This window comes from Indicator indicator, chromosome 10 (genome assembly GCF_027791375.1).
Source record: "Indicator indicator isolate 239-I01 chromosome 10, UM_Iind_1.1, whole genome shotgun sequence".
NCBI lineage: Eukaryota > Metazoa > Chordata > Aves > Piciformes > Indicatoridae > Indicator > Indicator indicator.
The window spans coordinates 8,320,683-8,344,456 of NC_072019.1; positions in this window are offsets into that span (position 1 = coordinate 8,320,683).

Genomic DNA, 23,774 nt, shown 5'->3' on the forward strand with positions numbered 1-23,774 from the left:
TCAAACCTACATGGCCTCAAGCAAACCAAAACAGAAGCAGCAAGGTGTCATGCAAACACACTATGCTGACATGTAGGAATGCCTGCAAAGATATAATTTGATAAATATTGGTAGATTATTAGACAATTCTCTGTTTTTCTTCATCAGCTTAATTTGTATTGTGACATCAGTCTCCTTGGGAAAATAAATGTAAGGTCTACTGAATAAAAATAATTTATGTATACATAATATGTAATTTTTTTTTTTTTTTATGCATGAGAGAGAGGAAAAGGAATCAATCCCACTTGTGCTGGATTTTCTTAATAAAAGCACAACTGTGATTTTGCATCTAAGTAGGCTTTAGATCTTTACTCATTTTAATACAGAATTCAAATATGGCCATGAGGAAAACATCTCATCCTTCTCCTTATAGGAGAAGGCCTTAGGTCTTACTGAGTGCAGGAGCACAGGACTGCATCTGCATAAAATAAGAATTGCAAGTAATAATGTTTCTTATGTCATGAACCTAAAAATGGAAAAAGACTGAACAGTAAAAGATCATGGATCTCTTGTTTTTGTCTTCACACTGGCAAAATATTTTCTGCAGTACCGGAGTTTCATTAAAAATACTAGTAATTTCTTTTACAAAGAGACTTCCTTACATAAATTAAGGATGTGCTCTTGTACTCTTTAATCCTGCCCTCCAGAAACAGTAAAAGGAACCTTCAAACCACACAGCACAGAAGTAATGGTAAAGGTGCAAACTACATCCCCCATTCATCTTAATGAGGTGTTAACTTCTAATCCTAGTTGGGACCATTAAAATGCTAGCTTCCTTAAGTGGACCCCTTGAAGAACTACCTTAACTCTTTCATTACACCCTTTGCAATCTGCTCTAGATGAATGTTCTGGCAGAGGGGATAGGGCTAGATGATCTCCAGAGTTCCCTTCCAACCCTTATCATTCTGTGATGCTGTGATTCTGAGATTTGCCTGGGCATTAGATCTCGTAATGTGCTTGCACATAAGGTAATATTCATTATTGTGAACATAACATAACTTACCATAATACATGTAAATAAAGCCTTGAGTGGAAAAGTGAGCTGTGCTTTAAGCATTTTTTTTCCTCCAATAAAGTAGTTTTAATAAACAGTGGAATAACTTTCTGAGTAATAAGAGTAGTGTTCTGAAAAAGCAGGAAAGTGGGAACTTTAGATGCTCTACTAGCTGGTGGATAAAAAATTCTGTATATGACCTTGGGAAGGTCACCTGATCCTTCCTTGCCCTCATTTGATGCTGTGTTCATAACAAAAATAATCAGCATAACAAACACTCTACTCAAATTTACAAGTGTGCTGTGGGGAGAAATGAGGCTCTAACTAGTTGAAGAATGCTGCAGAGAAATCCATAGATAAGAGAAACCATGAAAATGTCAATATTTAAGTAATTTTAAGGTCCAATTGTCAAAAGAATATAAAAGTATCTAAAAAGCAGAGAGGTGAAATTATCTGAATTAAATAAGTTGATCTTTTATGAGATATTTAGTGGTTAAACATGAGATCCTTCCTTATGCATAAATGTTCCCTGGCTCAAGGCCATGAGGAAGGATCTATACAAACATAAGATATTCTTCAGTAGCACTGATGAGAAACTATAACATGTGGACCTCTCCTAATGTCCTGAGGCCAAGAAAATCCATTCAGTCTTGAACAGTATCATGAAATGAAAATTCAAAGTAAATTTTGGATAATTCCTATCAGAAAATAAAATTTACAGCAATGTTTGAAAGAGTCAGTGTTTTCCCTCCCATGACCAAGCTACTTAGGCACATAGTTCAAGTGAAAATCCATTTAAGTCTTGTGAGACGAGATTGTTAGAGTAAATTTAGGAATATGCAGACCAGGGTCCTGAATTATACTCAAATCACAGCCTACATGTATTATACATCCCCAAACTAAGATCAAAGCTACGGTGTGGTAGCAGCAACAGGTAACTGAACAGGTGGAGAAACAAAGGTGTAAATATTAGAGAATCTTGCTTGTGAGAGGGGAAAAAAAAGGTATAGCTTTAATGTCTTAGTCCATGTGGCTTGAACATCCAAAAGCCTGTTTACAAGATAAGATCTCAAAGGAAAGGTTGTATCTTGCTATAGTTAATTATCTAGAAGCAATAACATAAGATGCTTCTATGTTTAAAACTCTGCCTCCATAACACAAATTTTTGCTTTACCTGTCTTTGTTTTGCTGTTTTCCGAGTGGCTTAGACACTTCTTTTAGACATGCGCTTCAATTACCTTATCTTTAAGAGCTGAATTCTCTTCAAGCATTTCATAACCTAAGTTTGACACTTAGTTTGGGTGTGAAAATCCCACGAGAAAGAGAGAGAGAGAGAGAGAGCAGTCCCCATACAAATTTTGTTCTGGATGTGTATGCAAGCATGAACAGTTCAATTTTTGTTCCACTGGTAAATAGAATCAACAAAAGGTTGACTTTCCTTATAAATTCCCACTATCATTTAGGAAAAAAATACAGGATTTGAATTTGTTCTTCCCTACCTCATTAGGTCTGACGGGTTGCACAAAGATTTATTCTAACATGCACTACTTACTGTCTGCCCTTTTATTCTGTTTTTACTTTCAACTTGCTACGTTCTTCTACCTAAAAGTAAAATTTTTCATTCCTCTTTAAGATTTTCTGGCCAGGATGTGGGTTGAAGTCCTAAAAAAAAAAATATATATATATATATATATATATATATATATATATATATATATCTATATATCTCCATACATACTTCAGGCTGCACTGTTGGAGGAAATTTTCTTTGCTGTGCACATTGATAATGGTGTTATTATTTGAGGGGTATATTGAAATCCTCTACTGTGTTGGGGCTATGCTGTTGAAGGCCAGGCTTATTTATCCTCATCTTGTAGGTAATAGACAATCCTTGGGCTGGCCCACATTTATGACAGGCAGGTCTAATTCCACTAAGTTTAAAAAGTTGAGCATTATGTTGTTGGTATAAATAAAACTGGGATAAATTCCTCAAGCACACAATTTCTTGAACACTTGTTATTTCCCACAAAACCATTGTCATTTCCAGAGGTGCAAAGATCATCTTTGTCATCTGGAAGATTTTGAATCAAATCTTATTCACCTGAACAACATTACTCACACATGTTCTGAAAGCTAATGAGACTTTCTCCTTCCAACTACTGACATCTTTGCAGGGTATGAATACTAAACTACTTTGGCAGAGGATACATTTCATCTGATATATCTGTTCCTTTTAATATTGCCCTGTTTGATATATTCCCTTAATATATCCATTTTTCTTGGTCTCACTGAAAAAAACCCAGCATTTTCATTATTATTTACTAATCATAGTTGAGTATTCTAATATACTTCAGCAAGTTGGTTTAAGTCTAAAGAACTACTTCAAATTGAATCATAGGATTGTTAGGGTAGGAAGAGACCTCAAGGATCATCCAGTTCCAACTCCCCTGACATTGGCAGGGACACCTCCCACTAGAGCAGGTTGCTCAGAGCCACATCAGCCTGGCCTTAAAAACCTCCAGGGATGAGTCTTCCACCACCTCCCTGGGTAATCTGTTCCAGCACCTCAGCACCCTCATGGTGAAGAATTTCTTCCTAACATCCAATCTGAATCTACCCATTTCTAGTTTTGTCATATCTACTTTCAGCGGAGAAAGGGAAAACAATGAAATAAGTGACCCCATTTGAAGCATTTTGAAGCAATTTAACTGGAGCAAGGCTAACATGAAAGCTTCCAGGGTAAGCAACAATTCTTACTTGAAGGGGCATTCATGCTGTATTTATTACTTGATCACTTCCAAACTATGCTTTAGAGGTAACATGCATAATTGAGTGTTGGCATTACATATCTTGGGATTCCATTGAGAAAGAGAAATCCTGTGGAAGCAAGAAGTGCAGCCTGTCTGCCTCTGTATTACTGATTCCCTCAAGTCTTTCAATAACATTTTGTTTAAGGAAAAACAGGAGAGTTATTGCTTGACTTTACTCACCCCTCAGGATGAAGACAAGGCTCAGCTCCCCTTTGCAAATAATTTTGTGATGGTGATTAGACTGTGATTTTAATACAGAGATTTTGACACAAAGTTTGTGACCAGTTTTGATGAGAAGCTATTTTTGTGTTACATGCAAATACCAAAGCGAAATCACTTCAAAGAGAACTCATCATCAGGAGTAAAAAGTCCTGAACCAGAAGCAATTCTTCTGGGTTTATTGCCGATTTTTGAGTTCCTTTCTCATTTAATCAAATGATTGTGCTCCAGGAAGAGATAGTCTACATTTCAATGCTTATGAGATAAGGTTTTATTTAACCACAAACTAATTAACTGTACAAGAATTACACAAACAAAGGATTAAACAGTCTCAAAGCCTCAGAGAAGTTCTCAAGTTATTCATGTGTTCCATACTGTAGTGCTAATCTAGAAATCTAGAAATTTAAGAAAAAATGCTCCATTTGTTCTCATGTCTTTCACTCATTGTGATCTTAAACCTGTCTTTTTCACTAACATAACACAATTTAATTCAGAGCTAACCTGTGTGCAGTGGGAGCAGAATTAAGCCTCCAAGCCATCTGGCTTTCTGGAATACTAGCTCTCAGGTTTTTTAAAACTGCTTTTCTCAAAAATCTTTAAAGAATATCTTTCAGTAAATAAAAGCTCATGTGCCCTTGCCTAGCAGTTATTGCTTCAGGTGTCTAGACAACTCCTTGGAGGCTTTTGCTGCTCTGTCTAGTACCACTCAGATCAAATCAGGAGAATAATCACTGCAAACATACTATGAAAATAGATCACACAGCCATGGCATGATCAGCTTAATGTACATCCAAGTGTGCCCTTGCTCAGTGGGTCTGGTTCCATGAGGGATGCCACTTTAGTGTGCAAGAAGATGACTTGAATTGAACACAGTGTGGTAAATATCCATTGACAATAAATATGTGCAACATTTTTAAATTGTGTTGTACTAGACTTGGGCAGATGCTGATGTAATGCTGAGGGTTTTGTTTTTTTCATTTACAGAAGTGAAACAGACTAAGTCTAGACTTTTTTTGCCATTGAAGTTATTTACAAAAAAATAATATTAGTTCTATGATATCTTTCAAAAAATGCCATGAATATACTACTCAAATGTTTTTCTAGATATTTATTGAAACCTCTTTTTTAAAAACATCTTTATTTAATTTTTACTATTGATTTCCATAAACTTTCATAAATAAAAAGAGATAATTTTTAGATTATAACAAAGAATCAACTAGTTCTGATGAGACTTATAGTATATATACAGGTAGAGGAAAGTTTACTTGTAAATGAATGTTCACACTTTGATAAAAAGAGTTTCTAAATAGAAACAGAAACAGACATTAAAAACTTTTTGGTTTCAGCAAAAGCACCTGAAATAGAACAAAAAGGAATTTCAGGGTTTTATCAATTTAAATGTGATAACAAGCATTCCACTAGTGAGTGTTTCTGAAAGATCCACTCAAGATATTTACTCTTCTCATGGCAAGGTGATTTCCCACTGCAAACAGTATGAGTTCTTCCACTGACTTCAATGGAAAGTGGCAAAGATTTTTATTCAGGGTATAAGACAAACTTTTCAAGGTCTTGAAAACAGAAAGGTCTACAGGAAACTGCATCCTTATAACCCACCAGACTAACTGAGAATGTTTCTTAAGATGTAGCTTCTGCTGTTTGATTTTGCTTCCTGAGACTCGTATCACCTCATTACCACTGGCTGTTCGATTTAAAAATAAGCAGGACTGGCAGGTTCTGGCTAGTGACAACTTTGTCAGACTTGAATTTACTTCCCTTTTCCCTTAGAACAGAGGAGCCACTTTTCTTTTTGATGGCTGCCTATAGATATTTACCAGATTGATTTAATGTTCTTTTTCTACAAAAGAAAAAATGAGTATGACCTTCCAGAGGACAAAGGTGAAGCTTCTGGGATTTTTCTTCTTTCATTTTCTACAAGGATGCTACTGCTTTGGGAGGAAATCCCTATATGTATATAAAATGGAAAATGTCAAAAAGGGAAAAAAAAATCATATCCAACTACTATAGTAGCTTTCAGTAATGCAGAGAGTTACAGTTACTTACTGGTAAAAGTCCTCAGTTCTAACCAGTCATCTAATGCTGTGGATCAATACTTTGAAAAGGTACTGCAGTTAAGAAAGATTTCTAGAAAGTGATTCTATTTGCAGACTGCAGGTTCACTCTGGTTTTTACTCTTCTTTTTTTTTTTTTTTAAATCATTTTTCTTCACACTTGTGCTCGATTTTTAGGAACTAGATCTCTTTTCTGGGAATAGCTACATAAGACCAAGCTTTTGTTTCATTTCCAAGAGTGATTAATCCTTAACTCATATTCTTTTTCTCTGAAGTATATTATAAGATGAACTCTAGATGATATTTCAGAAATAAACTGCTGTTCATATATGTTTTCCAAACAAAATCTGATGCTGCAAATTGACATCTGGAAGCTAGCCAGAGAGTAAAACCACGAAAGTGTGCACCTATAAACTGCAAAAGAAACAGTAAAAATATGAAATCAATAATTACATTTCAATAAAACTGAGATGAGTTACCCTGCACAAAATACAAGTATATAACCCTTTCTAGGAGATTGCCACATCGATCTCAGACATGATGATAGCAACAGAAGGGTTTTGTTTGTTTGTTTTCCTTAAATCATAGTGATTCAGATAAAGCTTTGAAACTGAGAGCTGTTCTTCATGAAACTAACAGATTAATATTTGATGATTTTCCACATCTAAGACATAGCATAAGTCTGAGCCTCGGGATTTTTGATAACATGTACCCTGCAGCTGGAGGATAGAAATGACTGAAGGAGAGCCACAACACAAAAAGATTTTAATGAGTTTGGAGACTAGTTAAGGTCACAGAGAGAGTGATTTGCCATTGGAATGGGCTGCCCAGGGAGGTGGTGGAGTCCCTGTCCCTGGAGATGTTCAAGAAAAGACTGGATGGGGCACTTAGTGCCATGGTCTAGTTGATTGGATAGGGCTGGGTGATGGGTTGGACTGGATGATCTTGGAGGCCTCTTCCAACCTGGTTGACTGGATGATCTTGGAGGCCTCTTCCAACCTGGTTGATTCTATGATTCTATGAAAATTTACAGTTAAAAAAGTGGCAAGTACGACTGAAACAAAAGGGTTATTCTGGAGGTATGGAGGTATGACTGCATACCTCTTTGCTTTAATTTTTTTTTTTTTTGTTCTTATGCACAACTTTTGTTTCATAGATAAAATGCTTTAAAAATTAGAATAGGAATACAGTATTAAGTATTACTACATACTCAATTGCTATTTCAGCAGAAAAATGAATTAATTAAAAAAAATACCTAATCTTTCTTTATTGCCCAGAAACTGAGAGAAATGTTAATAAAAAGATTATGGAAAAAAAAATACAGTCATAATGTTTTTGAATTAAGATGTTCATATTTCTATTTGCCCAAAGCTTTGGTCTCCTCTTCAAATAATAAACTTTACTTTTAAAAAATGTTTTCTTTCTTCTCTACAATAACAGCAATAATGTTTATGCAAAATGTTCAATTTCTAAGTAAGACATTTTGGTCATTAGTCAGAAAAAGATCAATTTAATTTATACAAACTGACTGCCTTCAAGGTCACCAAACCAAGTCAAGAGGGAAATAAAAGAACTTATGTAGTTAATTATCAGTAATTCCTTTCTTTCTTTGTGTTGGCTGAGAATGTGTTCAGAAGGTTTCAGTTCTAGCTTGCAAAAAAAATCAAACAAAACAAAAGACCACAATGTATGCTGGATCTGTTATGGCCATATTTCAGTAACATTTTCCCTAGGAAGGTATGATGCTTCCAAACCTAGAGTCACTAACCTTATGTTCAAATAACTCTCCCAATACTAGAAAGACTTTAAAAAATTTCACTCACTGTGACCAGCTTTGGGGTGAGTTAGAAAGCACGTTAAACCAAAACAAAGAAGGTGTCACTTTGACACCTTCATATTATTTTTCCTTTTTCAGATTGGACAGGATCCAGGCTATGTCAGTTTCACTGGCCTGTGGTCTCCAGAGGCTGCACAGGGATTGCCATTGAATTTTCAAATCATCTTTTAGAGAGTGAAAGATTTTTCATACCTCAGATTTGATGACAGGTCATAACTCAGATAAGCTCACGATAAACATGCTAACACAGCCACCCGATTTTAAGATCAAAGCTGGTTCATGTGTATTAAATCAGAAGGCAAATGGTTCAGGAAGATGGAGCCAGGCTCTGCTCAGTCATGTTTAATGATAGGACAAGGGGCAAAGGGTGCAAGCTGGAGCATAGGGAGTTCCACATAAATATAAGGAAAAACTTTTTCACTGCAAGGGTGACAGAGCACTGGAACAGGCTGCTCAGAGAAGTTGCAGAGTCTCCTTCACTGGAGACATTCAAAACCCACCTGGATCCATGGCTGTGTGACCTGCACTAGGTGGTCCTGCTCTAGTGGGGGGATTTGACTAGATGATCTTTCAGGGTCCCTTCCAACCCCTAACATTCTGTGATTCTCTGAGAGCTGTACCTAAAGCCACCTCTGGGAATAGACTTGCCCACCTTGACATCTGGTGGGTGTTTAATCTTTCCTCTCTAGTAAGAAATGGTAGGGCAAGGGGAAACAGCTTCAAGTTTTACCAGGGGAGGTTTAGGTTGGATATTAGAAGAAACTTCACTGAAAGTGTTCCCAAACAATGGATTAGGCTTCCCAGAGAGGTGGTTGAATCCCTGTTCCTGGAGGTGTTTGAAAGATGCAGAGATGTGCTGAGGGACACGGTTTAATACCAGACTTGGTAGAGTTAGATAGTAGTTGGACTTGGTGATCTTAAAAGTCTTTTCTAACTGAAACAATTCTATGATTCTAAGATGGTGATCCAAAGGGAAGCATTTGTAGCATTCTGCAGAAGTAACAGGACATCAGACTATAGCTGCTTTCGCAGCAAATTCATTTACCTTGGATCTATTAAGGAAACAGATAAGACAGACTTACTGATTGCTATTTAGATTTTCAACTGATGATGAAGCCAGGAACATTGCAAGAAAGCTCAGGGCTAGAACTTAGTATTTGGCTCAATGCATTTCAAGGTTAGAAGCAACGATGCAGATCATTACTTTAACATTTTGTACACTGCATTCTGGCTCCTTAAAAAATCATTTGCATGTTGCTAAATCTTATCTTCAGAAAAACATTCTTATTTGAAGATCTCAGAAACCTGGAGAATAAATCCCTTGATCTGATATCTATTTCCACTGCATTGTTGTCAACACAGTGAATTACTGTTAGCACAGTCAAATCCAAACCCAAACAAACAATAAGGAAGAAATTACAAATCTGAATGTATATAATTTCTAATCTGAATTATCCTGGCATAATATTTCCACCACTAGTTCTGCCTTCACTCTTCTAGCTCAAAAGAGCTTGTTATGATTTGGAAAGTGCATGCATGCTGCAATTAAATCAGCTTTCCAACTTCTTTTTGATAAACTAAGCAGACCAGGTTCCAGTCATTTACTAAAAGACTTATATAATTTCTATGACTTTCTTTTCTTCATGTTCTCCAATTTTTAAACATCCTGTTGTGCACTTAAACTTGCATACCTTCCTGCCTCCGACTGGCTACACATGGGACACAAAAACATATTCCTGTTTGCATGGTCCTGTTTAATCATGCCCACATTGACCACTAACGCCACAGCATTGCTTTTGAACTTCATGTTAATTCTCTTTAGGGTCTCTGCTTACCAGCACAGGATGTTTTACATCCTTTGTACTTGATTAATAACTTTTGCATCACTGTCAACTTTTTCTTTTGTTGGATTTGTTTTTGTTTCTGGTTTTGGTTTTGGGTTTGGGTTTGAGTTTGGGTTTGGTTTTGCATAGCCTAGGTCATCAAGCAATCCCAATAACTGTTCAACTGCTCTTAATTATTTACCATTCTACTAGCCAGGAAGTCGCTTGTAAGTTTGCTCAGCAGTGATTCAGAAATAACCTCTACAGCCAGACGAACAAGCCTGAATAACCCGCTTTCTGAGCTACCAGTCAGGTCTTAAATTGTACGGTGTGCAGGCTGTTGGTGTCCCAGGCAGCGCTGCCTGGCTGCGAGCGCAGCCCTGTCTCCGTCCCCAGCCCCTTTTGGCAGCCCGCACGGCGAGGCGAAACGCTGCTGCCGGCTCCCTAGGTGGAGCCCTCTCGCTGCGCTCGGCCTGCTGGCCCTGCCCCGCTCGCTGCCCGGGCACCAGCCCCTCTGCTCCCCGATTTTTTTCCCCTCCATGTATGATCTTTTCCAACAACAATCCGTGATATTTATGAAATTTGATCACTTTCTGCAACTGTGTGAAAATGTCAGCCTATCGATTAGTCATGGGCTGGTGATTGCAAGAATTCACTCAAAGACTTGGTATTCATCATTCATTATTCGAGTGGCGTGGCTAGGCTTCCGAGTCAAATAACATTTTACTTTTCTCTGATTGATTAATTGACCTTTTTAAAACTTCTTAAAGCTTCTTTCCAAAACAAAATTTTGCACATGAGGGATAGAGAGGTTTCTTTCTTATGTCTGTTCTGCTTAAGAGAGATGATGGGAAATAAACTGTCAAGGCACACCAGGGTGAATGAGATAATTCACTGTAAGTAACTGGTCTGAAAGGAAAGAAGGGATAAGACAGGCATAAATCAAAATTTTGTAGAAAATAACTTATCTAGTCAAGAAAACAGACATTGTTATTCAGCATTTGCTATTGCAGCTACATTTCAAAACACTAAGATAAAGACATTTGTGATAGAACTGGTTCTAAACTGGTCCCTGGCTATTTTTGAATTGGCCCTAAAGTCCCTTTTGCTGGTTTGTTTTTCTTTTTTTTTTTTTTTTTTTTCCCCTTTCTTACATAGTTTTTCAATTTATGTGTGGAAGATCATAGAAATCTTATGGAATTTATCCACAAAGACAGTTTGTACTGCATCAGAACCTGGTTTTTTTTTAACACTTCTACCTAGCCATGAGCTAGTGATGAAGATTCATCCTCTGGACAATGTCTCACACATATGAGAGATACATATAAATATAGGCTTTCTGAGAAAACACTTCAATCTGCAGTCACACTTGATTAGGTCACTTGGTTAAAGATAATATATTATGAAAGGCAATTAATAAATTGGTCAGTATGCAGCAAATGCATCTCATTTTTCTGCATGCTTCTTTCATGTACCTAATAAATGTTCTTATAAGCATCAGCATGATTTGTTCACTGGTCTTGGGGTAGAATTCTGTGTTAGTATTCTGAAAAATCATTAATATCCTGAGACCCCCTAGCTGATGTATTGCCTCTCTTTTCCTGTACTGTTCTTCCTCAGTAATAGTCAGAAAAGACACTTGGGATGAATTACTCATAATAAACTAGAGATAGCTGACAAGTCTTGTCCTGCCCAAGACAAGGTCTCAAGTTCCTAATGCAGACACCCCTTTTTGGCTCAAAATAACCTGTTTTGGGTCCCACTGCACACACTGTTAGAGCTTATGGAGAGTATGAAGAAATGTGAATCCCACAGTGATGATGGGATGAAAATGTAGAGAGGATTTTTAAATGCAGATTGTCTTAGTTCTTTTCTTTGAAAACATATTTAATGCAGTTGATAAGAAGGCTTGTGGACATATTCTATTATTTAAATCTACATAAATAGCAAAGTATCAGAATGAATTACAAATGCCCAGAGTCCTTACCTACCTTTCAGCTCTCACAGGTTTTCCATTTTCTAATTGTGTGTGTGAAAAGGAGTCTTGGTATATCAGCAATTGGATGACAGAAAAGTACCATCACTGTTTCTGACATCAGATGTAGATTATCCTATGACAAACGAGAATTATCATATCTTTAAAATGGCAGACCTAGTTTTCACCAGATTAATTCATTAGCTAGTGTGAGTGCTCAGGAAGGTAACTAAACCTTTCCTCTAGGTTGTTAGCATTGCAGTACAAGCTCCTCCTATGGAAATCACTGTATGCATTGACAAGGAGATGCTGAAAATTGAACTCTGGATCCAATACACTATAAATGCTATAAATCCACTATTCAACAAATATTGATTTGTTGATATCTCTGGAAATGTTTTTCCTTGATGCATGAAAGCTTTTTCTATCATATTTCTATGATCATTTCCTTCTAAATTCAGAGGATTAACTAAATATGTAAGATAATATGTGTCTATTTACAAGACCCTTCAAAGAGTCTGAGAACTTTGATAATTGCTTAGATGTTCTTAGTAGTAATAGAAGTTACTACAGAAGGTCATTAGAAGTATTCAGACTTAAAAGCGGTTGTGAATGCCATGAAAGTCAAGCCAGGTGCAATTTATGGCACTAATCTTTATAGTTTACAGTACTTCAGTGAATTCCTAGGAAGAATATGTTAAAATTGTTCAGTTTATATATTGCTTTGTTATTTTTCAGGATTTTCTGGTCAAGAGGAATTTTCTGTGTCTTTGAGGAACCTTTAAAAAAAAAAAAAGACTTCCTTGGCTAATCATTTATCAGTGAACAGAGCATAAGATATTTTGTGCATGAATACTATATATATATATATATATATATACACTATAATATGTATATATATATATATATACTATAATGTGTATATATACAGAGAGAGAGAGTGAACAATTAATTTGCAGTGCATTCAGATTTTTTTTTTAATTCTTCACTACTGACCACTATTAAATTTTATTGAACTTCTTCAGTAATATAAAGGGAAGTGGGGAAGCCTGGTAATTCAATTTCTTAGATATTCCCTGACACAGAAGGCAGGCACAGGATCCAGATCTGATATCCAGACGACTCAGTGGAAGTTAATGCAAGTAGATAACACCTAAAAGAGTTCTTCAGTTGCTTAAATTGTGCTATGGAGTTAAATTTGAGCACTAGGACTACGAGAGAAAGAAAGGTTTTTTTCCCCTGAAGATCAGATCAAAAGGGAAGACTTATGATAATATTCCTATTCTACATGTAAAAAATTGAAATCCAGAACTTATGCCTATGTTGTGCATCTTCATGGAAATGTGTTTTCCAGCCCCATAGGTAAACTGTTACTGCTGCTTTTTGAGATATCTACTAGAGGATACATTCATCAAGATAAATGGATTGTTATGCTCCTAAAGGTGTTTAGTTCTGTGTATAAGAGACCATCTGCTTTCTGATGAATGTTCTTGCTCATATTCATGGGCAAGTTATTTTATTTATGCTTTTAAACTTCATTTTGTTGTGGGTTGTTTTTCTGTTTGTTTGTTTGGTTTGGAGTTTTTTTGTTGTTGGTTTGTGAGGTTTTTGTTTGTCTTGTTTGTTGTTTTTTGGTTTTAATGAATTTAAGCAAGCACAAAAAAATAACAATCTGAAAATGGAAAGCAACTCACATAGCCTTTTTTCTTTTTTTCTTTTTATAGTTATTTGAAAGTTTTCATTTGCTTAGCTCTGCGTGGGTTTTTTTTTTTGTTTGTTTGTTTGTTTGCTTGCTTGTTTTTATCTTCCACATTTTCGGGTGGAAAAAGAAGTATACTATGTCTTTTTCCAGAGCAAGCCATGAGCTGACTCTCTGTGGTTACATCTTTCTATTAGGGGTTGTAACTTTGAACTCCCATTAAGTTCTTACTCTCCACACAAGGCATAGGCTGTTGAACGTGGAGTAATCACTGAGCACAACAGTCACAGTGCAGGGGTGACATTGAAGTAAACATAGAGGGGGTAAGACCACCCAACTTTTCATGATGGATAGAGGGGAGAGAAGTCTGAACATTTTTTGCTGTCAGGACACAGGGCCCCAAGAAGAAAAAGCTGCAAGTTACTGCTGTTTGCTCTATGAATGAACCATGCTTTGCACAAGGAGGTTAAGAATGATGTGTCATGGTCATTTATCCTACTTATTAAGGATTTATTTTTATGAGCAGCATAAGCAGAAAAGGGGGGGGGGGGAAGTCTAATTCATGAAATAGACTTCTTTATGGTTAAGACTGCAACAGAATCATATGTCCTGTAGAAAGAGGCCATCAGCAACCATTACACAAATGTAGTGAAATACTTATAATATCTATCACATACGCCCACTAGTTAACAGGGATAGCTACATGAGTATTATGAAAATATCTTTTTTGGTACATTGCATTCAGGCAGCTCATTGCTGAAAAAAACAACAAAGCAATATTTTTACTTGTGTTAATTATGATTGGATAAAACATTGCTTTTGCTTCTTAAGAAGATAAACATAATTCATCAGTAAATCAGTCTTCTGGAATGGGTCTAATATTTATGAGTTCAAAAATTATAATTATAGAATGTCTTCTAATATCCTCTTTAAAATGAACATTTCAGCAAACATTTCCTGCAAGAATAATGCAAAATAATATTTGCAAAAAGTAAACACAAAGAAAGTAAACACAGCTCCATCAAGTTCTTCATGAGCATATTGTCAGTACTTATCAAGCAATGAAACTTGATATCAGTGTCCCTATTATTGTAACAAACATCTATGGAACTTTTCTGGGGTATTCTTCCAGGCTAATTTCTGCAATTTAACCTGCCTATGTATGGGAAACTTCTGAGGATACTTAAGAAATTTCCATTCAGCTGTCCCTTGTTTCTAAATCATGTAAGTATAGTTGCATAGTCCTCTGTATGCTATTTTAGATAATTCTAATTTAAAACTTAGTGAAGCAGTTGTACCTCTGGTTCTTATACTTTGCTTTGCATATAGTCCTGAACCTCCAAGGAAACCTTTAGAGACTGGTGATTGCTGTTCTTGTAGGCCAGCAAGACTCAAGAGTCTTCATTTTCAAATACAAATGTTAAAGACAAGTTTGTTTCAAACCACAAGAGGTTATTGCATAGAACTGAACACACCAAAGAGAAAAGGAGCAAGGGAAATAGCAGCACAGCATTTGCAGTTTACTGAATTATAGGATCATTCAGGTTGGAAAAGACTCCTGAGATTGTCAAGTCCAACCACTGATCCTACTCTACAAAGTTCACCCCAAAACCATATCCCCAAGCACCACATTTAAATGACCTTTAAACACTTCCAGCAATGGTGACTCAACCACCTCCCTGGACGGACTATTCCAATGTATGACCACGCTTTTCTGTGAAAAAAAATTATCCTAACGTCCAGTCCAAACCTACCCTGTTGCATTTGGAGGCTATTCCCTCTTGTTCTATCGTTAATTACCTGTGAAAGGAGACCAGCACTAACTTCTCTACAATATCCTTTCAGAGCAGCAGTGTACAGAGCAGCAATGAAGTCTCCCTTAGCCTCCTCTTCTTCAAACTAAACAGCCCCAGCTCCTGCAATTGCTCTTCATAAGATTTATTCTCCTGGCCCTTCCCCAGTTTCATTGCCCTCCTCACTCACTCCAGCACCTCAATATCTCTCTTGCATTGAGGTGCCCAAAACTGAACACAGTACATGAGGTGTGGCCTCACAAGTGTGGAGTACAGAGGGACAGTTAGCTCCCTTCTCCTGCTGGACAGAGCATTTCTGATGCAAGCAGGGATGCCTTTGTTTTTCTTTGCCACCTGGGCACACTGCTGACTCATGTTCAGCTGCTTGTCGATTAGACTCCCCGGGTCCCTTTCTGCCAGACAGCTTGCTAGCCATGCTTCCCCAAGCCTGCAGCACTGCATGGGGAGGTTGTGGCTGAAGTGCAGGACTCAGCACTCGCCCTTGTTGAAGCTCATACCATTAACCTTGGCCCACTGATCCAATCTATCTAAGTGTCTTTGTAGAACCTCCCTGTCCTTATCAAGACCATCAACAAAGATGTTAAACAGGAGTGGTCCCCACACTGGGCCTGGAAGAGCAGCAGTTGTGACTGGCTGCCAGATGGGTTTAACTCCATTGGCAACGCTTAGGGCCCATCCATCCAGCAGAGTGCTCACCCAAGCCATGGTCAGCCAGTTTTTCCATGAGAATTCTGTGACAAACAGTGTCAAAGGCTTTTTGAAAGTCCTTTTAGAAAATCCATAACCTTTCCCTCATTCATTAGGCAGGTCAGCTTCTCATAGAAGGAGATCAGGGTTGTCAGGCAGGACCTGCCTTTCATGCTGACTGAGCCTGATCCCTTGGTTGTTGTCTACACAGTGTATAACGACATTCAAGATGATCTGCTCCATGACCTTCCCTGGTATTGAAGTCAGAATGTCAGGTCTATAGTTTCCTGGATCCTCTTTTCTGCCTTTCTTGTAGACAGGTGTTACATTTGCCATCCTCCAGTCCACTGGGACCTCCCCAGTTAGCCAGGATTCAGGTAAATAATGGAAAATGGCTTGGTGAGCACGTCTGCCAACTCCTTTAACACCCTTGGGTGTAACCCCTCCTGTCCCGTAGACTTGCATGCATCTAAGTGGTGCAGCAGGTCACTGACCTCTTCCTCTTTTATTGTGATGACCTCATTCTGCTTCCCCTCCCTGTTTCTTAGCTCATGAAGCTGGGTGCCCAAGGTGCAGCTAGCTCCACTGCTAAAGACTAAGGCAAAGTAGGCACTGAGCACCTCAGCCTTTTCCTGAGTATGTTTCTCTCTGCATCCTATAAAGGATGGAGATTTTCCCTAGTCCTCTTTTTGCTGTTAATGAATTTATAGAAACCTTTTTTATTATCCTTCACAGCTGTAGCTAGGTTGAGCTCTCGCTGCGCTTTGGCTTTCCTCATTTTCTCCCTGCATAGCTTCACTATATCTTTATAGTCCTCATGAGAGAGACCTGTCCCTTCTTCCAAACGGTGTAGGCTCTCCTTTTGTTCTTGAGATCCAGCCAAAGGTACCAACTCAGGGAACTAAGACCAAAGCTCTTTGGAACAAAAGTAATCTCCCAAAGCATCAGATTTAGCCTCAATGGATTAAAAATGGCCAGATTACATTAGATATGCACTTTTTGTATCTTTCAGCGATTCCCTGATAAATCTGATATGACCATTCTTTACATAGTGCAGGTCTTCAGAAAACTGCCTTGTAAACTTGACCTTCCCTGATTTCCCTTAGTGAAAAGTTCCTGATTTCCTTTAGTGTGAGACTGAATACAATTGGGCTACTGGGACTCATCAATCTCAACTCTAACAAGGAATAATCCAATATTTAAACTGAATGAACCATAAATCAAATACATGGTGCTGTTCCTTTTTTTTTTTTTTTTTTTTTTTTGGGATAATCACCTCTGAAGAACCCACACCTCACACTACAGTTTCACTCTCCTGCCCCTTGCTTTGAAAAGTCCCTACATTTTAGTAGCCTCAGGCACAGGCACAGACAAAGCAGGTTCTTACCTCTTATTCCCATGATAGGGCAACTATCGATGTGATTGCACCAGTACAGAGTAGGGCACACATTGACAGGATCTTCTTGTCATGAAATGAAGGTGAAAAAAAGTGTTTGCAAAAGCTTACTAGTGAGTCTCATTCTCAAACTTGTTACTGCTGTAAATCAAGACTAGTTTTACTCCATACTTTACTTGCAATTTCATAATGATTTTAAACATCTGTTTTCTTTTTAATTAAATTCTTCATGACACTTAAAATGTGCTGTATGTGCTCAGAGATTAAGTTCCCCAATTCATGATTTTTTTTTAAAATGCGATAATTTTTTTTTTTATTTGAAACAACCTGCTTTAAAATGTGATTCTTCAACTACATTACATACATTATTGGTGTATATTGGAAAAAACTTTATGAACAGAACCTCAAATGTATGGCATGTGACAATTAGGATGCATGGCCTGCAGTGTAAAATGCAAACTAAATCATTTATTAGTGTAAGAGCTAGCCAGAGAAAATACAATCATCTACAAATAGGATGCCATAAATATATAAAAAATGAAGCATACAATCTCAGAATATGGGAAATGAGTGTAAGAGAAAACCACAAGCAATTTTTTTACATTTCAAAAAGCCAAGTACTTTCTTTTGATGAATTATAAGGTACTGAAAAGATTGAAGTAAGATTCCTTGGATAATTTCTATGCTTTTTAATGTAAGACTTGGGTTATACCTGAAAAAAATATGTTTTTCCTGAATTCTAGTAATAAGAAAAGGAAAATAAACTTTAAAAATTCTTTCAAAAGACTAAGGAAAAGAAATAGATAATTAGTTTTTGTTAATCCTAAGAACTAATAGTTCCTATTATTTAATTACTGTAGTGTACATATTTTACTTCAAACAAAACCCCCTTCATTTTATTAATCTTTATTTTTCTCATTGTTTTCAAAGACATGTTCCACTATTTTCCCTGAGAATTAAGTATTCTAATTCAATTAGTTAATAGCAGTAGAGACTGGGAGTATTTCCTGGGAGGAGTTATATTCTTATTCTTGACATAAGTTTCACGCATAAAGAAGTTTGAGAGTTTTGTTTTAAAATCACCTACATTATAAATATTCATAGATCCTTCAGGACTCCTGTTCAACAGATGTTTTGACACTGTAAAAGTAACTGCCTGTACTGTTTGCTCAGAGAAGTCAACACTGTTTTTACTGAAAAGCTGGTTTAAGTACAGGACAGAACCACAAATTTAGCCTCAAACTGCTGAGAAACGAGTGCCAAAACAGAACTGTGCTGAGGCAAAATGTGAAGAAGGCAGCTAGAGGTGCCTTAAGATGAAAAGATAAAAAGTAATGAAAAAAAATTCAATTGTGTAAATAGTTGAGGTGATGATTAAAACTTAGTCTGATGAGCAACTCTAGTCCAACATATCCAGCTGAGATACTCCAAGGAACATAACACAAGTCTAACACTTAGAAGATCACAGTGAAAATCTATCTCTAATAGAGCCAAAAAGAGTTTTTCAACGAGGCAATTTAACAGCTTGGTAGTCTTCCCAAATCTGCTATTGGCTTGTAGTGTGAGTAGTTAACCCAGTATGACATTTCAATGAGCTGAACAACAATTAAGTTGTGACCTACACTGTAATTTCTTATGCGGTGAATGTAATCCTACAACCCTGAAACTTCAATGTTAATAACTCTAATAGGGATGTAATATCTCCAACCTTCTCTATCCAAGTTGCAGAAGCAGAAAAATTGAAGGAACAGAAGTGTGTTTGCTTTGGAAAGGATTCATATTGGCATTTATAAATCTGTAATATCAGATTTCTTCTCTGTCCTTAGTTTGGCAAAGCTCAATGGAGTAGATTAGCCCCAGGAAAATGAAAGGCTTGAAGTATAATTAAAGCACGCTAGCATGTTTTATAATTTTGTTTGTATATCCATACAAATTCAAGTACACATTTGTTCTGAATGCCTGTAAAAAGGCTAGACACAGCTCATGTTCCACTTCATCCTTAAAAAAAAAGGATGGAATTAAAAGACATGTAATGTTGTGCTGCTTTCTCTGCACAGAGAACACACATATGTGCAGTTCCTCGCTTCCAGATCAAGAAAGCAATACTGTGTGTGCAATAGTAAGACTTTAGAGGTACTAAATTTGATAAAACAGTAGTAATGGGGGGACTTCAACTGTCAGCATATAAACTGGTCATATGTCATATTGGGACAAGGTTTAGGAAGCAATTTCTTGACATTTTAAGCAATTGTTTCTTGGAACAGCTTGTTCTAGAGTACACAGGGGGAGAGGTTATGGTCCTAAGTAACACACAGAGAGCTATTTCAAAAACTATAACTGAGCCACTAAATAACATTGCCCAAAACACAACTGCATTCAGATTCCCGCAGAAGGGGCTTACAATAACATGACATTACATTTTAGAAAGGAAAAATTATTAAGTATAAGGAAATCATTGCAAAAACCCCTACTAAAACCAGAACCCCCACCCTACCCTAAAATAAAAGGCAAGCTAGAAAACTGCAAGCCTGGAATTTGCAACATTGCAACTGCTCACATTGTCTTAAGGGGTCTGCAAAGACTCATGGCCTTAAACAAAATTGGAAATGGGAAGGATTGGTACTGTTAAAATGAAAATCTCCCCTCCTGTTGTGATATAAAAGATGGCATTTCTTAAGTGTTGACATAGCTGCATCTATTTTTAATTGTGGCATCAGAGTATTCATAGATCTTTCTCCAAAATACAAAGGCACTACTCCTTAGTCATAAATAATACATGTACACCTGCACAACTGAGTTTTAGAGAGTATACGTTCTAATTCTCTGGTTAATAAAACGAGGGATTTTAAACAGCCCTCACGACACTAAGTTTTCAGAGTAACTTCGAAGTCATTTATTTATTTCAGCGGGAGCAGATCTGGGATGGCTTTCAGAATCCCATGATAAGTTTTTTTTTTAAGGGTTTTATTGGAATTACAGTTCTTGCAACAGAAGAACATTCCAAATAAAAATGTTTGAGATTTTTTTAATGGAGGATGCCATTACAACTGGACATCTTTTTATCACTGACTGTATTTTAAAAAGAGGAAAATAATGGGAAGAAGAAGTAGGGATGATGTGGGTTTGGAGCTGTAATTTGTTACTTTTTGTTGAAAAACTGACTCCTTGTTTTGTGATGAGTAATGCATATCATGTGTTTCTAGTTTCCTATCTCCATCACAATTCATTTGCATTTTAAAATCATCAATGTTTTAAAACCTTTGTATCAGATACCAGACTGTAAGTAGAATCGTAGCTACAAGCAATCAACATAACTTTCTTTTTCTCTTTGGATTTTTTCTAACAATTTCTAACCAGATGCACATTTGCTCTCTTACATTTTTGCTGTGTTATTCATTGTTTCATAATAGCTTACATCCCTCCCTTAGGAGCTTGTAGACTGGTACCTTCATTTCACTTTCCAGTTAAAGGTTTTAGTATCCAAATTCTAGTATGGGTCATTTTTTCTTTTTTATTTTCTTATATTATTTCTCTAACTGTGGCATTTCTAATAAATATATACTGAAATGATACGTGGTTTTGTAGCACAAAAAGAAGCTGCTTTCAAGGTAATGTTTTTATGGCTTTCTTGCTAAGAATTTCCTTTTGTGATCTCTTCTGTCAGCTAAAGAAATAATTTTAACCACAAATGGTGCCACTAAGTATCTGGGGGTAACTAACGGGTTACAGATCCTATCCACATGTCATGACAAATTGTTAGGTACCTGCTATCATCTTAGAGGTCAAAAATATTTCTCTCAGAAAAAAATTCTCTGCTTCACAGCTTCCCAAAAAGAAAATAAAACAAACCTGTACAATCAGATTGTGAATAAACAGAACAAAATTCAGCTCATGGCATTGGTAATATTTATCAATGTTGTTCACTTGAGTTTGATCATAATGTAGTTGATCTGTCCCATATTACTTTGAAATGTCTCAAGTGTTTGCTGTATAAAAAGGAAGAAATCTATAACATATCAAGAGGTAGAACAGAGGTAAAGAACACCATCCATCTATGTCTCAAAATACAGATTCCTTGACTTCCTAGCTAGTGGCAGGTGATGGTTATCTTTTGGGAATACTGGAAATTTTCTCCAGCTCTTGTACTAATATTTCCTGTGCAGGCTGAAAGGACAGCCAGATTCCGAGCAAGAAAAGATTGCATCAACTCTTCATGTTTAATCTTAAATCAAGGTCTTTTTTTGGAAACATATTTCCAAACTAATTATTTTGCCTGGGACTGAAATAGTAGACCTTTTGCTAATTTGACATGAAATGGTACAACAAATATGATTCAGAGCAAACAAAAATATATCCTTTATATATATATGAAGTCAAGAGCATGACTTTCACATTCATAAATACTGAATTAATGACATCTCAGATTAACCTTTACATAATGTGTTTACAACTATAAAAAACACCCTAAAATTGGCCTATTATTCATTTTTATGTGCTACATTTTCATTAAATTACATACAAGGAAATTGGTTGCAATTTTAATATGGCAAAACCAGTGTTTGACTATATATATTTTTTTCATATTACATTTTTTAATAAATCAAGTGTATCAATTAGGATTTAGACGTTTGTTTCATGAAGGACCATCAAGTATACAAACCAGTATATGCATGTGTACAACACTGAGTATGATACATTAAAAAAAGGGGCAATGCTTGCACAGAATACCTTATATCAATAAAACATTTCAGTTCTAGGAAAGAAAAATAATACAACACAACTGATTATTCCAAGGATGTTCTCTGAGAAAGCAGTGAGAGTTCAAAAAACTACAAAAGACCTTTGAACAACTCAACTGAATTTTTAACATGTAGACTACATGGATAATATTTTTCAGGATCATGACCTCAGATACACAATAATTTGACCCACTGAGGCTAACTGAAGTTCCTACCTACCTATACAGAAGCAATATGATATGTATTTAAGGCTAAATGATCACTTGAAGTCAATAGCAGTTCACTAATGTAAAAATTATGCATATACTCAGCTTTGAAAAAGCTGTATAACCCAAATGAGTGTTATAGTTCTGCCTGCACATAATGTGTTAATGTTTTCATTTCTTAAAAACACAGAACTTCAAACATTTATGTTTAAAAGTTTTATATTATGTGGCTTTGTAAAGAAAATACAACAGATGACCAGGAGGCCAGGCAGGTGAAAGATCAGTGCCTGATAAAGAGCTGTTGAGGGAGAACAGGGGACGTGACAACACAAGGATTCTGTAGATTTAAGTAGGAGGAAACTACATGAGGACTCCATAGAGTAGAATACACTTGAAAAAGAGACTGCAGTTCAGTTGAAAATATGTGATTACTTGGGAATCTGGAGAAGAATGTCAGAGATTAAAGAATCAATGAATCAGTAGGTAGAACAGCTACAAACAACATCAGAATTTATGAGGTGGAAAAGGAATTGTTCTACTTTAGGGCTGATCAACCTTTCGCAGTCCTAAGGACAAGAAGGTTAGCAAAAGCAGCAGTTGCAACTTCTGCACATGCAGAAATTTCTGACTTGGGATCGTCTTTCAGAAATTAACCTGACATCTCTTCAATTGTAAATGTATATCCTGATACTTCTAGTTCCTTCCTTTTACTAGTGGAACTCAATCTTATTTTCAGTTGTGCTTGAAAAGATCCACTGTTGTCATAAGAGATCTTAGCAGCAGGTGATGCCGAAGTTAGAACAGGATTGGTAGACTATCTCTTGCCTACACTCATTAAGAATACACTTTCATATTCAGTTAGGATTATAATCTAGGATTCCTGTAGTCTGCTGTAATAGATGTAATGTAGGTGAAACCTAAGTAACCAAGCATTTATCTCATTCCACACTAATGATGATATGCATAGAGAATGACAGTCTTGTATTGCTAGGAATTAGTCATTCTATGCAAATGTTGTGAATCCAAAAGTTTCAGTTTTGCTGAGGACCTCCACTTGTAAAAATGATATTGCATAATGGAGTTTGTTTGCTATTAAAACCCAAGATTCACTAGCTCATCATTGTAGAGAGTTCATATACATAATCTGTTATCAAGAACAATGAAACTGTGGTATCACCATTGATAAGTTAGGAACTGTTCTATTAAAGTTGCTGAACCTGAAACAATTTGTATTATCCTTGTATTCTGAACATCTGTGGTGTTATGTATAGTGATTACAGTGAAAAATCAGCATCAGACTGAGCTACCAACTGACTGTACAGATGTCACAGCAAGTCTGGGAGGGTAAATTAATGTTAAAGTATCGCTCAAATATTGCACTGAGGACAGCCATATAAATCTTCCTAAAAATACAGCAATTTTGTCTTCAGAGCAAGCCTGAATGATGTGCAGTAATAAAATATGAAA